Raw genomic sequence first — 13,971 nt, 5'->3', positions numbered from 1 at the left:
TGGCCAGGCTGGTCTCAAACTCCTGGGCTCAATTCATCCACCTGCCTTGGCCTCCCAAAACACTGGGATTACAGGCATGAGCTGCCACTCCTGGCCTTCCACAAGATCATTTTAAAGAATATTTTGTATTCCATTGCACTAATGCATTATAATCACCAAACTCCAGTCGTAAGCCAGCAGGTAGTTTCCAAGTGCTGCCACGCGCAAACATTTTTGTATACTTGGCTGGCCATTCCCTTTGAGTGAATTCCTAGAAGTAAATTTGAAGGAGTAGATGTAGAATCTTCAGACTTTCACTGCGTCAGGCCGGGCACGGTGGCTCACGCCTGTAATCCCAGCATTGTGGGAGGCCAATGCCGGTGGATCACTTGAGGTCAGGAGTTTCAGACCAGACCAGACGGTGAAACCCCATCTCTACCAGAAATACAAAAATTAGGCTGGGCACAGTGACTCACGCTGTAATCCCAGCACTTTGGGAGGCCGAGGTGGGAGGATCATGCGGTCAAGAGATTGAGACCATCCTGGCCAACATGGCGAAACCCCGTCTCTACTGAAAATACAAAAATTGCCCAGGCATGGTGGCACAGGCTTGTACTCCCAGCTACTCAGAAGGCTGAGGCAGGAGAATCCCTTGAACCCGGGAGGCAGAAGTTGCAGTGAGCCTTGAGATCAGGAGTTCAAGACCATCCTGGCCAACGTGGTGAAACCCCGTCTCTACAAAAAATACAAAAAATTAGCCGGGGGAGGTGGCACACGCCTGTAATCCCAGCTACTCAGAAGGCTGAGGCAGGAGAATCGCTTGAACCTGGGGGGCGGAGGTTGCAGTGAGCTATCACACCACTGCACTCCAGCCTCAGTGACAGAGTGAGACTCCGTCTCAAAAAAACAAAAAGAATTAACTCCCATATATGAGGAAGAACACTTTTTAGGCTGCTGTCAATGAACAAAAGCAAAAACAGGATTTTAAAAAGAGGGAAGGAGAAAAAGAGTAGTATGGGAAGAGTGATTTTTGTTTTTACATTTTTTTAGCCAATAGATAGGCGGGTGGCTGGGCAAGGGCCCCACTAGGCCGTCTGCCCCTGAGCTGGCTGGCGGGGGCCGCGGGAGGCCGCCCTTTCCTTCTGGATTCTCTGGGAAGCCAGGAGAGTTCAGCCGTGCCGTATGCAACCGGTGGGCTCTGTGTGAGGTCTCTCAGGGCCCCTTTCCTTGGCCACAGCCCCTTATTGAGGGGGGTCCTCAGCACTCCCTCCTCAGAATGGCTCCCAGTAACTACCTCCTGGGGTTGCGACCGAACAGTATCCGTGCCAACACCTAGAAACATCGGAACATCGCAGTCACTTCTGCTGTAACTCTTGTTTCAGAAACGCTAATTTGTTCCAACATGATTGACATAGTAGGGTACAATTTGAGGTAAGTGTGAATTTTTCAATTATTTATGAGCGGTTTCATTTTGGGCCCTGTGCTGGCCACGGAGACGTGGGGAACGGGGGTAGATGGCACCCGAGGTGAAACCTAAGGCAGCGGAAAGAGCCAGCACCCTGCGCCCGTTGGCCTGGGTTTCCTCTGGGTCTCGGATGTCGGAGACAATTTTTCACTGGTTTCCCACATTTCTGCAAGTCTCAGGAGCAGATTTGCTGACGGCCTTTTGTTCTGGACTCTCATCAAGGACGTGTATATAGTGAAAGTCTTGGCGCGCAGGGACAGTGTCTCCCTCTGGGGCAGAAGCGAGATTTGCTCGCTGTCCAGTGTAACAAAGATAACGTCCACCCTGGGAAAGGTTGGGCAGGTTTGCTTCGCAGCCCCTCATGAGAGACTGGCGTTTCCTAAGCACGGGGATCCTCGGCGGTGAGGCAAATCCACTGTGCCACAGAATCCACTTGGGCCTCTGCGTAGCCCCTGTGGGGTTTGGGGAGCAAAGGAAACGGGAGTGAAGAGGAAGCTCGTTCACACTGAGCAACATGCCGTGCCATGAGTGACAGAGTCCTTTGCCCTGGGCCAGGGTCTCTGGTCTTCTGCCAGCGTCCTTCAACCATGGCACCTGTGAGCTTGCAGGCCGGTGAAAGCTCAGGCCTTCCCAGATCTTCACACGAGGACGTCTTCTCAGCTCAGTAAGTGGACTGTGAAACGACGGTGTTCAGCCTGGCCCAGGAGAGAGCTGCAGGGGAGGCGAGGCTGGGGCACTGGCACCCGTAGGTCTGTCTGGGGAAAAACCCAGGGCAGGAGGGCAGGAAAGGAAGCGAAGGTTTGCCTGGGTTGGAAACAGCCCCAACAACTCCCTGGCCAAGAGCAGCCTCTTCCCTGAAGAAGGAAGCCTTGGGGGCAGTCCCTGGAGCAACATGAGGAGGGGCCTCCTCCGGGCAAGCATGCGGGCCTTCCGGGGACCTGGGCAGGGCTTCCTGAGGGGCAGGAAGGCGACCGCGAGGCCGAGGCCGGCAGGCAGGGCCTGACCCCGAGGGGAATCTCTGGGCGCCAGAGGGAAGCTGGAAGTGTCTGGCCAGGGGCCAAGGGGGCTCCTGCGGGAGCCCCCGGACGAGGACTTTCCCGTTCTGGCTCCCGCTCACCTCTCTCATTCCCCATGAACTCGAGGACCCCATTTCAAGTAGAAAACAGCCGTCCCCAAACACAAGAGCCCTCTGCACAGCCCCTCGGCACTTCCCACCCAGCACGCGAGCTGGGGGACGCTTCTCCCAAGCCGCAGCCTCTTCCGTAAGCTCTTCTGGAAACTTTCCTCCTCCCCGAGGCAGCCCCAGCGGCACTTGGACTCCAGCAGTGTCCAAAACCACACAGGGCACCTGGACTCCAGCAGTGCCCAAAACCACACAGGGCACCTGGACTCCAGCAGTGCCCAAAACCACACAGGGCACCTGGACTCCAGCAGTGCCCAAAACCACACAGGGCACCTGGACTCCAGCAGTGCCCAAAACCACACAGGGCACCTGGACTCCAGCAGTGTCCAAAACCATACAGTCCCAGGATTTTGATGAGTCAGCACCAACACGTGTCCCAGTGCTCACAGAACTACGCAGGTTGGCGGTTGCACAAGCGCCAAAGGGGCCCTGGCTTCACGGCTTCATTTATTCTTGTTACTACTCCCTGCATGCCTTGGCCTGGGCTGTGTCCACGGCTGCGAGGCTCCTGTCCGCCTCATGGAGGCAGGTGAGGCCAGCGCCACCCGGGCCCTGCTTTTCTGCTTTCTCCACTTGTCTTTGGCCCTCCTGGGCAGAGGAGGCACAGCTGGGGGCTCCTGGAGCTGCCATCTACCCAGGACAACTGTCTTCCCGTGTCCCTGGGGGCTCTGCACTCTCCATGGCTCCTTAGTTCAAGGTCTGATCCGCACGCCTGGATCCAACCTGTACATTTGTTCAGCGCTCCCCTCCTGCCCTCCCCACCTCTTCCTGGCCTTCCTAACCCTCTGCAGGCATCTGATGAAAGACCATACTTCAGGTCCTGAGAAGGATAAAGTAAGTTATTGGTTTTTAAATGCATAGATCACTTATACAGAAACACAGACTCACAGATACGGATAAAAACACCTGAGTTTTAGTTTTGCCTCTCACTTCTGCAGAGGGCTGGTGGGGAAAGAAGGAGAGGCTCTAATCAAAGAGCAAGAATTTGGGTTTTTCCTAATACTTTATGCAAAGTACAGTGATCTTGACTCTGACGGCACAGGGGCTGGAGGTGGGGCATCTTTCCCACACCAGGTTCCTCTGAGAGCCGGACTTGTGGCTGAATGCCAACATCCAGTGTCTTTGGAGAGCTGCACTCAGGCCCCTGCGCTGGTAGGGTCAGTTGGGTGAGGGCCAACTGACCTCTTGGCAGAGGGGCCAGAATAACTGAGGGTAGGTGACCTAATTGTCATCACGTGACCAGGGCTTTGGGGATTGGCAGCTCCTGCATGTTAAAGGGTGTGACACATTCAAAGACTCTCCAGGCAATAACGGCTTATGAACGTTTTTAAAGCAGTTTTTTTTTTTTTAAGTGAATCTCGGCCAGGAGTGGTGGCTCATGCCTGTAATCCCAGCATTTTGGGAGGCTGAGGCGGGTGGATCACTTGAGGTCAGGGGCTTGAGACCAGCCTGGCCAGCGTGGTGAAACCCCGTCTCTACTAAAAATACAAAAATTACCTGGGCGTGATGGTGCGTGCCTGTAATCCCAGCTACTTGGGAGGCTGAGGCAGGAGAATTGCTTGAACCCGGGCGGCAGAGAGATCATGCACTCCAGCCTGGGCAACAGAGTGAGACTCTGTCTCAAAAACAAAACAAAACAAAAAAAGACCAGCCTGGGCAACAAAGTAAGACCCTATCTCTATAAAAAATAAAGTAAGTTTTTTAAAAAGCGGATCTCACATTTAGATGAAGCTAATATAATAGTAACTGTGTTGTATGTAATAAATGCTATGATATAACATCACAATATATTGATTATTAGGTAATATGTATCAATTATTATAATGTAGATATTGGAGCTGACGTTTAACTCCTCTCACACAGACAGATTACATCTGGGGTCTGCAGGCTTTAACGACTTGGAGAGTTGGTCTAGTGTCAGAATTTCAAGAAGCCCTCCAATCCCAGACCCCCGTCTTCTTTGCCCTTGTGTGTTATGCTCGGCAGTGGGCTGATTCGACCTCATTGCTTCTGCTTCTCAAAACCGCATTCTCACAGACTTCTCTCCCCATCTCGAAATCACAGGGCTTGAAGAAGTTACCAACTTGCCAACTGCTGCATGAAACACCTTTTACCCGCATACGAGAAACACCTTCACCTGCATATGAGAATCACCTTTACCCGCACACCAGAAACACCTTTACCTGCATATGAGAAACACCTTCACCTGCATATGAGAAACACCAGCTCACCTGGCCCAGCCAGTTTCTGAGGACCCCTGAGACGACAATAGTCTCCTGAACCCTGTGGCCAGACCCACCCCCTCACCATTCCAGAATGATTGCCTCAGCCAGAATCAGGCATTGCCACCCCATCATGTCTATGATCTGGCCCTCCACCCAGAACAACCCCAGACTCTCCTTCCAAATAGTTTGTTTCTCTTTCCATGCCCACATCTGGGGGGCGGTGGCGTGGGGACGCTAACATTTGCTGAGAATCTACGATGTACTAAGCTAATAGGAATTACGTCTACTCTCCCCACTGTGTAGACATGGAGACTGAGGCTCAGCTAGGAAGTGGCTTGCCCACAGTGACTCCAAAGCTCCTGCTCTTTCCCCCAGCACCCACTCTGCCTCCTACAGCTCAACAGTAGCCCCTCTCTCACCGTGCTCCTCCAGCACGAAACAAGGAGGGCCAGGCTAGATGTTGCCCGAAGGCTCGCCCCCTGGGCCTCGCCAGGTCCCGGCAGCTTATGCTGTCCCTGGCACCTTGGGGCCAAAGCCGTCTCCGGACCCTGGAATCTGAGCTTTCATTTCAGTGACAATGTCCATGCAGGCTTATTACGCATCACCCTCTTGCCCCCTCCTCCAGCTCCAGGAAGTGTGAGTGGGAACTGGGGCCGAGGAGTGAGAACACTCCAGGTGCACCTGAGGAAGCAGTTTCAAGGGGTGTGGCTTGGTGAGAAGTCCCTTTTTCCTCTAAAGGGAGAGTCTGGCATGTGTAGGCTAAAGAGAGTGTCTAGGTCGGGCTCCTCCTCACCTGGAGGGCATGCGGGGGTCACAGGCGGGCGAAGAGCAGGCGGACACACCTTTCTGTGGAATGCTTGAGGTTGAGGTGGGGTACGTTTATTTTTAGATATACTGTCCTGTCTCTCTCCCCTCTCCAACCCTTACCCCTTACCTTTTTCTCTGGTTACAGAAGGAAACGAGGGAATGTGATACCTTCCAGTCAATAGCAGGTCAACCTTTGAGAGAGTAGGGCTGAAACCACTGAGGCAGGTGTGGCCACTGCTGCCTGGGCCCTGCTCTTCTGCCCTCCTGGGCAGGGGAGGGGGTGGTCTCAGCACGGGCCTGATGAGCTACAGCTGGGGGCTCCTGGGGCTGCCATCTGCCTGGCCTCATGACCCAAGAAGTTAGATCGAGGAATAGTCAAGCTGGTCCCTTGGTCATGCCGCCTGGCTCCTGACTCAGTGGTGACAAGAGCCGAGATTTGGGAGATTTCCAGAGCCAGCCCAGGGTGATGTGGGCACACCTGCTGGTCTTCCCGAATAGGTCATCATTCGGCAAGAATCATCTATTGTCATGACCCATACACCTACCCTGCCCCAAATTTTCTTCAAGGAGGTTGTACTGGGGTGAGTACTTGTCCCCCAAAATTCATGTCACTCAGAATGTGACCTTATTTGGAAATAGGGTCTTTGCAAAGGTTATTAGTTAAGTTAAACTGAGGTCATGCTGAATTGAGGCAGAGCCTAATCCAGTGAGTGGTGTCCTTATGAGAAGAGGAAACAGAGACACACGCACAGGGGAGAAGATGGCCACACAACACCATGGAGGCAGAGGCTGGAGGGACATGGCTGCCAGCCCGGGAATGCGGAGAATGGCCAGCCACCCCTGGAAACCAGGAGAGAGGCCAGGAGGGCTCCACCCCAGAACCTCCGGAGGGAGTGTAGTTCTGCCCACGCCTTGATTTTGGACTTCTGGGTTCCGAACTGTAAAAGAATAAATTCCTGTTTGTTTGAAGCCACCGAGTTTGTGAGCACTAAGGCAGAGGCCTTCCTGGATGGCCCTCACTGAGGCTTGTCTGTTGCCCGGCACACAGTCATGCCCAGGGCCACAGACCCTGTTGCTAAATGATCCTCTCTCCATGTTTAGATTCCACTAGCTCGTGACCCCGTGAGGGTGTGGGCCCGGCACACAGGGCCACGTGGTAATGTGTCCGTCGCATTGCCAGGCTGCTCCTCTGCCTGCATTCTGCCTCCCCTGCACACCGGGGAGCAGAGCTCACCAGACCCCTCTTCTGTCCCCTGGCCAGCTTCAGCTGGTGCCTCCTCTCCCCAGGGAGCAAGGGGAACAAGGAACAAGTCTCACTTTCCAGCCTGATGGGCTAATCTCACTGCCTTCTTTCTCTGTTCAAATTTTGTCTGGATCACTTTCTTCAGGATAGTCACTGGGCTAAGCATAGTGTCCAGTATCAAAATGAGAAGCCTGGCAGTTGGTCCTGGATCATGGCTGGGAGCTCACCCAGGAAAGAGCTGGGATGGGAAGGGGGTCTCCACCTTTTCCGCACCCACCTGCAGAGTCTTTAATCCACCCATCATTTTTAGGCTTCCGGAGTAATTATTCTATTTATTTTATTTTATTTTTTCAAGACGGAGTTTCGCTCTTGTTGCCCAGGCTGGAGTGCAGTGGTGTGATCTCAGCTCACTGCAACCTCCGCCTCCCAGGTTCAAGTGATTCTCCTCCCTCAGCCTCCCAAGTAGCTGGGACTACAGGTGCACACCACCAACATTTCTACTAAGTTTGTATTTTTAGTAGAGATGGGGTTTCTCCATGTTTGTCAGGCTGGTCTTGAACACCCGACCTCAGGTGATCTGCCCGCCTCGGCCTCCCAAAGTGCTGGGATTACAGGCGTGAGCCACAGTGCCCGGCCCCATTGTCGGCTCTGCTTTCACCATTAGACCATCAACATTAAAAGAGTTAATTGACCACAAGTCTCCAAAAAAGTGCCGACATCCTGGACAGAGCAAGCTCATGTTCATGGACTTCTGACTGTAGAAGGAGGGTCAGAGCCACCGATCAGAACACACCAGCTCTGCTTCCAGGTTCAGGAAATGATCCTGAACACAGAAGGCACTTTGGGTACAAAGCCTCTGATCCGGGCATTACCTGTAACAGGGACGCCGTGAATAACCCAGTGTCCAAGTTAGTTCAGTTATGGTGGCAGCCAATGCAGTATCACGTGGCCTTCAGAAATGTGTGAATGGAGTTTTATAATAATTGGGGAGACTTTTAGGTTTAAAGCTAGGTCATGGCCCGGCGCAGTGGCTCACGCCTGTAATCCCAGCACTTTGGGAGGCTGAGGTGGGCGGATCACAAGGTCAGGAGTTTGGGACTAGCCTGACCAACATGGTGAAACCCCATCTCTACTGAAAATACAAAAATTAGCCAGGCATGGGGGCACGAGCCTATAATCCCAGCTACTCGGGAGGCTGAGGCAGGAGAATGGCGTGAACCCAGGAGGCGGAGGTTGCAGTGAGCCGAGATCGCACCACTGCACTCCAGCCTGGGTGACAGAGCGAGACTCTGTCTCGAAATAAATAAATAAATAAATAAATAATAAAAATAAATAAATAAATAAAGTTAGGTGGTAAAGAGGAGATCAAACTATATCTAGGATATGATAGATTTAAACTATGGATATGAGCTATGTATGAGAAACAAGCCAGAAATCTCTCAACGCATTAATAGGGTTGTTCCTGGGTGGTGAAACATTGATGATGTTTTTCTTTTCTCTACTTTTAAATATTTTCATATCTCTGTGGACAGTGTGCATTACTTTAAAATGAAAAAAGAAACCCAGTAAACTTTATTTTAAAAGATGGCTTTCGGCTTGGGTTGGGCTTTCTGTCAGAACCCCGCGTTGGAGAGCTCTGTGGGCCCACCCTCATTCAGTCCCCATGGTGGCCGCATGTACGTGTCCACCGTGGCAGACGTTCCGCCTGGGAGCAGCGGTCTAACTGGGAGCCAGGAGTGTGCAAAGACAACCGAACAGACGTGGACGCTCGGCAGCAAGACAGAGGGCGCCGGAAACCCGGGCTCCGGGACACACCTGCCGCTCACCGGCTGCGCCAACGAGGACCCCCCTTCTCTCTGGGCCCACACCTCCTCCACGGTAGAATGAGGGCTTCGGACCACATGGTCACCAGGGTCTCTTCCAGTTTTAAAATTATGTTAAGATCCTCTTATTCTTTCAAGCTTTACAAAGGGAAGCCCCACAAAAGGACACAGGTGGCAAATCCGGGGACCTGGATGCTGGGTCACCGACTTCATGTTCTTGCTGACTTCCTGGCCTCGGTTTTCTTCTCCTTAAGGCTGGGTGAATGGAATGAGTTTAGATCCCTGGACCTCCAGGCCCTTCTGTGCCCCGGGGTGGCCCTGCTTCACGGGGATGCCCGTAAGAAGACGTTGCGTGCGTGGAAATCATGCCCTGCTCCACCACAGAGGTGAGATGAGACAGGAAATGAGCTAATCGGCATGAGAATGCTTGGCACTTTTAGGGAAAGGAGAAACTGAATCCCAAGAGAATGACAGTGGCCTTTGTGTGACCCTAGTACCAGGGCCCCTGCTTTCGCTGTGGCCTCAGATAGAGACCACATACAGCAGGTGCCCGGCCCCCCAGCCCTCCTGCCTCCCTGCTTTCGCCATGGCCTCAGATAGAGACCACATACAGCAGGTGCCGGGCCCCCAGCCCACCCACCTCCCTGCTTTCGCCATGGCCTCGGATAGAGACCACACACAGCAAGGTGCCCGGCCCCCCAGCCTGCCCGCCTCCCTGCTTTCGCCATGGCCTCGGATAGAGACCACATACAGCAGGTGCCCGGCCCCCCAGCCCACCCGCCTCCCTGCTTTCGCCATGGCCTCGGATAGAGACCACACACAGCAAGGTGCCTGGCCCCCCAGCCCACCCACCTCCCTGCTTTCGCCATGGCCTCGGATAGAGACCACATACAGCAGGTGCCGGGGCCTCCAGCCCGCCCGCCTCCCTGCTGAACCATGGAATAAGGAGCTGCAGAGGAGGAAAGGTTTTGGAGTCGTGCTGACCTGGGTCTGAATCCCAGCTCGGAGGGCCTGCTTCCACATCTGTACGTGGGCATCCTCTTTTACGTGAGTGTCTCGGGTCGGGTCCTCCCAGAAGCAAATGCTGAGTTGGTGGAAGGAATGTGAAGGCTATAGGGGAGTGGCACCTGCTTAAGGAGAAGGAGGCCGGGCTGGGCAGGAGGATGTGGCACCTGGTAAGGAGAAGGAGGCCGGGCTGGGCAGGAGGATGTGGCACCTGGTAAGGAGAAGGAGGCCGGGCTGGGCAGGAGGATGTGGCACCTGGTAAGGAGAAGGAGGCTGGGCTGGGCAGGAGGATGTGGCACCTGGTAAGGAGAAAGAGGCCGGGCCAGGCAGGAGGATGTGGCACCTGGTAAGGAGAAGGAGGCTGGGCTGGGCAGGAGGATGTGGCACCTGTGTAAGGAGAAGGAGGCCGGGCTGGGCAGGAGGATGTGGCACAGCTGACACAGCCACAAAGCTCCTGCCCATGGGGCGCTCTGAGGGGCAGATCGCCTGTTGGCGGAGTCTTGTGGGGTGGAAATGGTGAGGTCACTGTGATGCCACTTTGCTTAGTCATCGGCCACAGGGTCACCTGGAGAAGAGCATGAGCTCAGCATAAAAGCAAGGCCCACCCTGCAGGGGCCAGCAGCTGGGGGCTGTCCACTAACCACTATCCTTGCAGCTGGACAGCGAGGCCCCTCCAAAAGGCCGTCTCCACCTGCCACCGGGAAAGGACCTGGAGTGAAGGATGTCGTGGGTGCTCAGCCCAGGTGATTGCCCTTCTTTTGCTTTGGAGCCAGGCAGAACAGAGCTCAAATTCCAGCTTTGGGACAGTGCGTGGCCCAGAAGGCTGTAACTGCGGAGTTAGCACTCTCCAGTTTCCCTAGATGGCCTGACCTTGCCGGTGACTCGGGGATGATGAGGCTCCTGGAGCCTCAGCGTGCTCACGCGAGAGGTAGGGCAGCGCTTTGTACTTCACGGGGCCATGGGGACAGGCTCAGGGCTTGGCACTCTAGTGACTGGCTTCATGCTGGGTCACTGACTAGGGAATCCACACACCTTTTTAGTCCAGACTGAGTAGGTAAATCAGACTTAATAAACATCCAGCTTCCTGCTCGAGCTCAGCCTAGTTGTCCTAAGTCTGACAAGATTGAACTATATTCACAGCACGAGGCATAAATGATATAAAGGTAAGCAATTTTAGGGGACCCAAAAAACTAGGGACTCCTACTTGGGTAGCTTAGAAGGGGAATCTCTCTTGGAGATCCTGGCTTTGCTGCCTCAAACCCAGCTCTCTCTTCAAGCCAAGTCTGGGAGAATCTCATGATCTTATCCTTGCTCCAATTTACTTACACCCCATATCCACACTAAGCTCTTCCTGCCTCCCGTGGAATATTAACTTACACCTGACTTCAGACTCCTGCCCCTAGGCAAACCCAGCAGTATGCGGGCCTAGGAGGTTTTTCGGCCACAAGGAACTAGAGAAGCCACTCATTTTGTCCCCTCTCATTCACCCCATTCTGTCCCCATCGGATGCCTTGGGAGGAGAGAAGGAAGGACAAATGGGTGTCCCGTGACCCAACCCAGATGAAGACAGAGCCATTTATCACAGAGACCCAGACGCATCCTAACTCTGGAAAATGGGCGTATTGAGGGGAGCTGGAAAGCAGAAGGGAAACGGGCGTGGGCAGGGAAGAGGTGAACAGGAGTGCGCACGCCCAGTTCTCCAGGATCTCACGCTTCTAATCAGGATCCTGTAAGACTCAAAGGGGACGCAGGAAAGACCTGGGCCTGGAAATTCACTTCCGGACTCCTCCTGTATCCTGGCTGGCCTCGTTTGTGTCTCCCTCCGGGGATGATGCCCGGATGGAAGGAGGAGCCACGTTCCTCCACAGGTGTCCTCACAACAGGTGTCGTAACACTCCTGCAGCCCCTCAGCATCTACAGGCTCACTCCCACCCTACAACTTTCAGATAGGCGTTATCCCCATTTTACAGGTGAATGAGGAAAACAGCTCGAAGAGGCTGTGACTTTGTGGCGACGCGGTGGCAGAGCTGGGATCAAGCCCGGGTTTGTAACGCCCTCCTGGAGTCTCGGCCATCACAGCAGCTTCTGGAGAGCGCTGTGTGCCTCTGGCCTTCCTGGCATTGGAAAGAGGTCAGCTACCTGTGTTCGGTCAACAAGATGTCCAGCGCTTAGTTTGGTCTCACCTGGATGCTCCTTTCTCCTCTAGAGATGGAAAACTGTTGTCCTGAAAGCGTCACCAAACAAAACCTGTGGAAAGGTAATGGGGGGACCCACGAGCAAGAGCTGACAGAAAAATGACCACGGGCCAGGTGCAGTGGCTCACGCCTGTAATCCCAGCACTTTGGGAGGCCAAGGCGGGCGGATCATCTGAGGTCAGGGGTTTGAGACCAACCTGGCCAACATGGTGAAACCTCGTCCCTACTAAAAATACAAAAAAAATTAGCCGGGCGTGGTGGCAGGTGCCTGTAGTCCCAGCTACTAGGGAGGCTGAGGCAGGGGAATGGCGTGAACCCAGGAGGCGGAGCTTGCAGTGAGCTGAGATGGTGCCACTGCACTCCAGCCTGAGCGACAGAGCGAGACTCCGTCTCAAAAAAAAAAAAAAGTGCAAAATGATCACGAAGGCCAAGCTGGGCCTTGGTTTCTGCGAATTCCCTGCAGTAGGTCCCTCCTGCTGCCCCGTCCAGGCGCCCGCAGGATGCTCCACATGCCTCCTTACCTTTATGATTTTCTTACCTCCACGGAAGAACAGGATCAGCTCGTCCATCCAGAGCTGGAGGGACTGTTGGGGGACCGTGCCACTTCCCCACAGTATCCGCATTATTATGGCGTGACCCAGGCTTTGGCCTGGGGCCATGAACAGACTTTCAGCCTCTAGAAGCAAGTGGTCACAGGGCCTCCGTGACCCTCGGAGACGGCGCCACAGCGTCAGCTGCCTACTCCTTGCTGGACAAGGCTGGCTCTGCTTGGGAATGCAGAAACCCTGAGTCCTTGTCCTGGGCCCCACAGTGTCTGATCATCGAAGGTCTCTGCTCTGGGACGAGTCACCCCACAGACACCCCACATTCGGGAATCAAGTCTTGAGGAATCAGAAGCAGAGATTCACACTGTGGCAAAGAGGGGAGCGGAGGTATCCCCGTTTTCCTTTGCAGAGAGCTACACCAACTGCCCTCTTCGTCTTTACAACCCTGCTTGGGGTCCCTGTCCCTCCTCGCTTGTGCCTGTGAGTTCCAAGAGGTGGAACTGGGGTGAGCAGAGCCCCCGGGTCTCCAGGAGCAGCTCCACCTCCTCACAGGTTACAGTCGCTTCCTCCTACCGAGGTTCCGCCTTCAAACCACTGCCCATGCCAGCTCCCTCAGGCCAGTCTCCCAGACTGTCCCGGGCTCCCTGCACCCTGGCTCCAGCTCCCTGCCCTGGAAAGAAGAAGTCCACCATCTGGTGAGGGTCTGCCACGCATCTGGGGTCTACCATGCGCCTGCACTGAGGGTCTGCCACGAGTCTGCACTGAGGGTCTGCCACACATCTGGGGTCTGCCACGCGCCTGCACTGAGGGTCTGCCACACATCTGGGGTCTACCATGCATCTGCACTGAGGGTCTGCCACACATCTGGGGTCTACCATGCATCTGCACTGAGGGTCTGCCACGAGTCTGCACTGAGGGTCTGCCATGCGTCTGCCCTGAGGGTCTGCCATGCGTCTGCCCTGAAGGTCTGCACTGAGGGTCTGCCATGCGTCTGCCCTGAGGGTCTGCCATGCGTCTGCCCTGAAGGTCTGCCATGTGTCTGGGGTCTGCCACGCATCTGGGGTCTGCCACATGTCTACACTGAGGGTCTGCCATGCGTCTGGGGTCTGCCACGCGTCTGCACTGAGGTTCTGCCATGCGTCTGGAGTCTGCCATGCGTCTGGGGTCTGCCATGCATCTGGGGTCTGCCACGCATCTGCACTGAGGGTCTGCCATGTGTCTGGGGTCTGCCACGCATTTGCACTGAGGGTCTGCCATGCGTCTGGAGTCTGCCATGCGTCTGGGGTCTGCCATGCATCTGGGGTCTGCCACGCGTCTGCACTGACGGTCTGCCATGTGTCTGGGGTCTGCCATGCATCTGCACTGAGCAGATATTCTAAGCACACCACCCCTTTCCAAAAGACGGCATACAGTGCATTTCTGTTCCTGCCCCTCACCCACATGGTTCCCCGCTTCCCAATTCCTTGGGGACTGCTTAAGTCTCACTCTCTTTCCCCCATTC

The 13,971-nt window shown here is 54.7% G+C and overlaps 1 long non-coding RNA gene across 1 annotated transcript; it reads left to right on the top strand.

Moving 5' to 3' along the window:
• Positions 1 to 1,337: 1,337 nt before the first annotated feature.
• On the top strand, positions 1,338 to 5,224 carry LOC109026249 (uncharacterized). The gene is made up of 3 exons (XR_002005210.4): positions 1,338 to 1,410; positions 2,000 to 2,108; positions 4,692 to 5,224. It is a non-coding gene; the product is annotated as an uncharacterized lncRNA (long non-coding RNA).
• The last annotated feature ends 8,747 nt before the right edge of the window (positions 5,225 to 13,971 follow it).

The sequence above is a fragment of the Gorilla gorilla genome, chromosome 2 (genome assembly GCF_029281585.2).
Source record: "Gorilla gorilla gorilla isolate KB3781 chromosome 2, NHGRI_mGorGor1-v2.1_pri, whole genome shotgun sequence".
Taxonomy (NCBI): Eukaryota; Metazoa; Chordata; class Mammalia; order Primates; family Hominidae; genus Gorilla; species Gorilla gorilla.
This window is presented reverse-complemented; position numbering and strand designations above follow the sequence as displayed.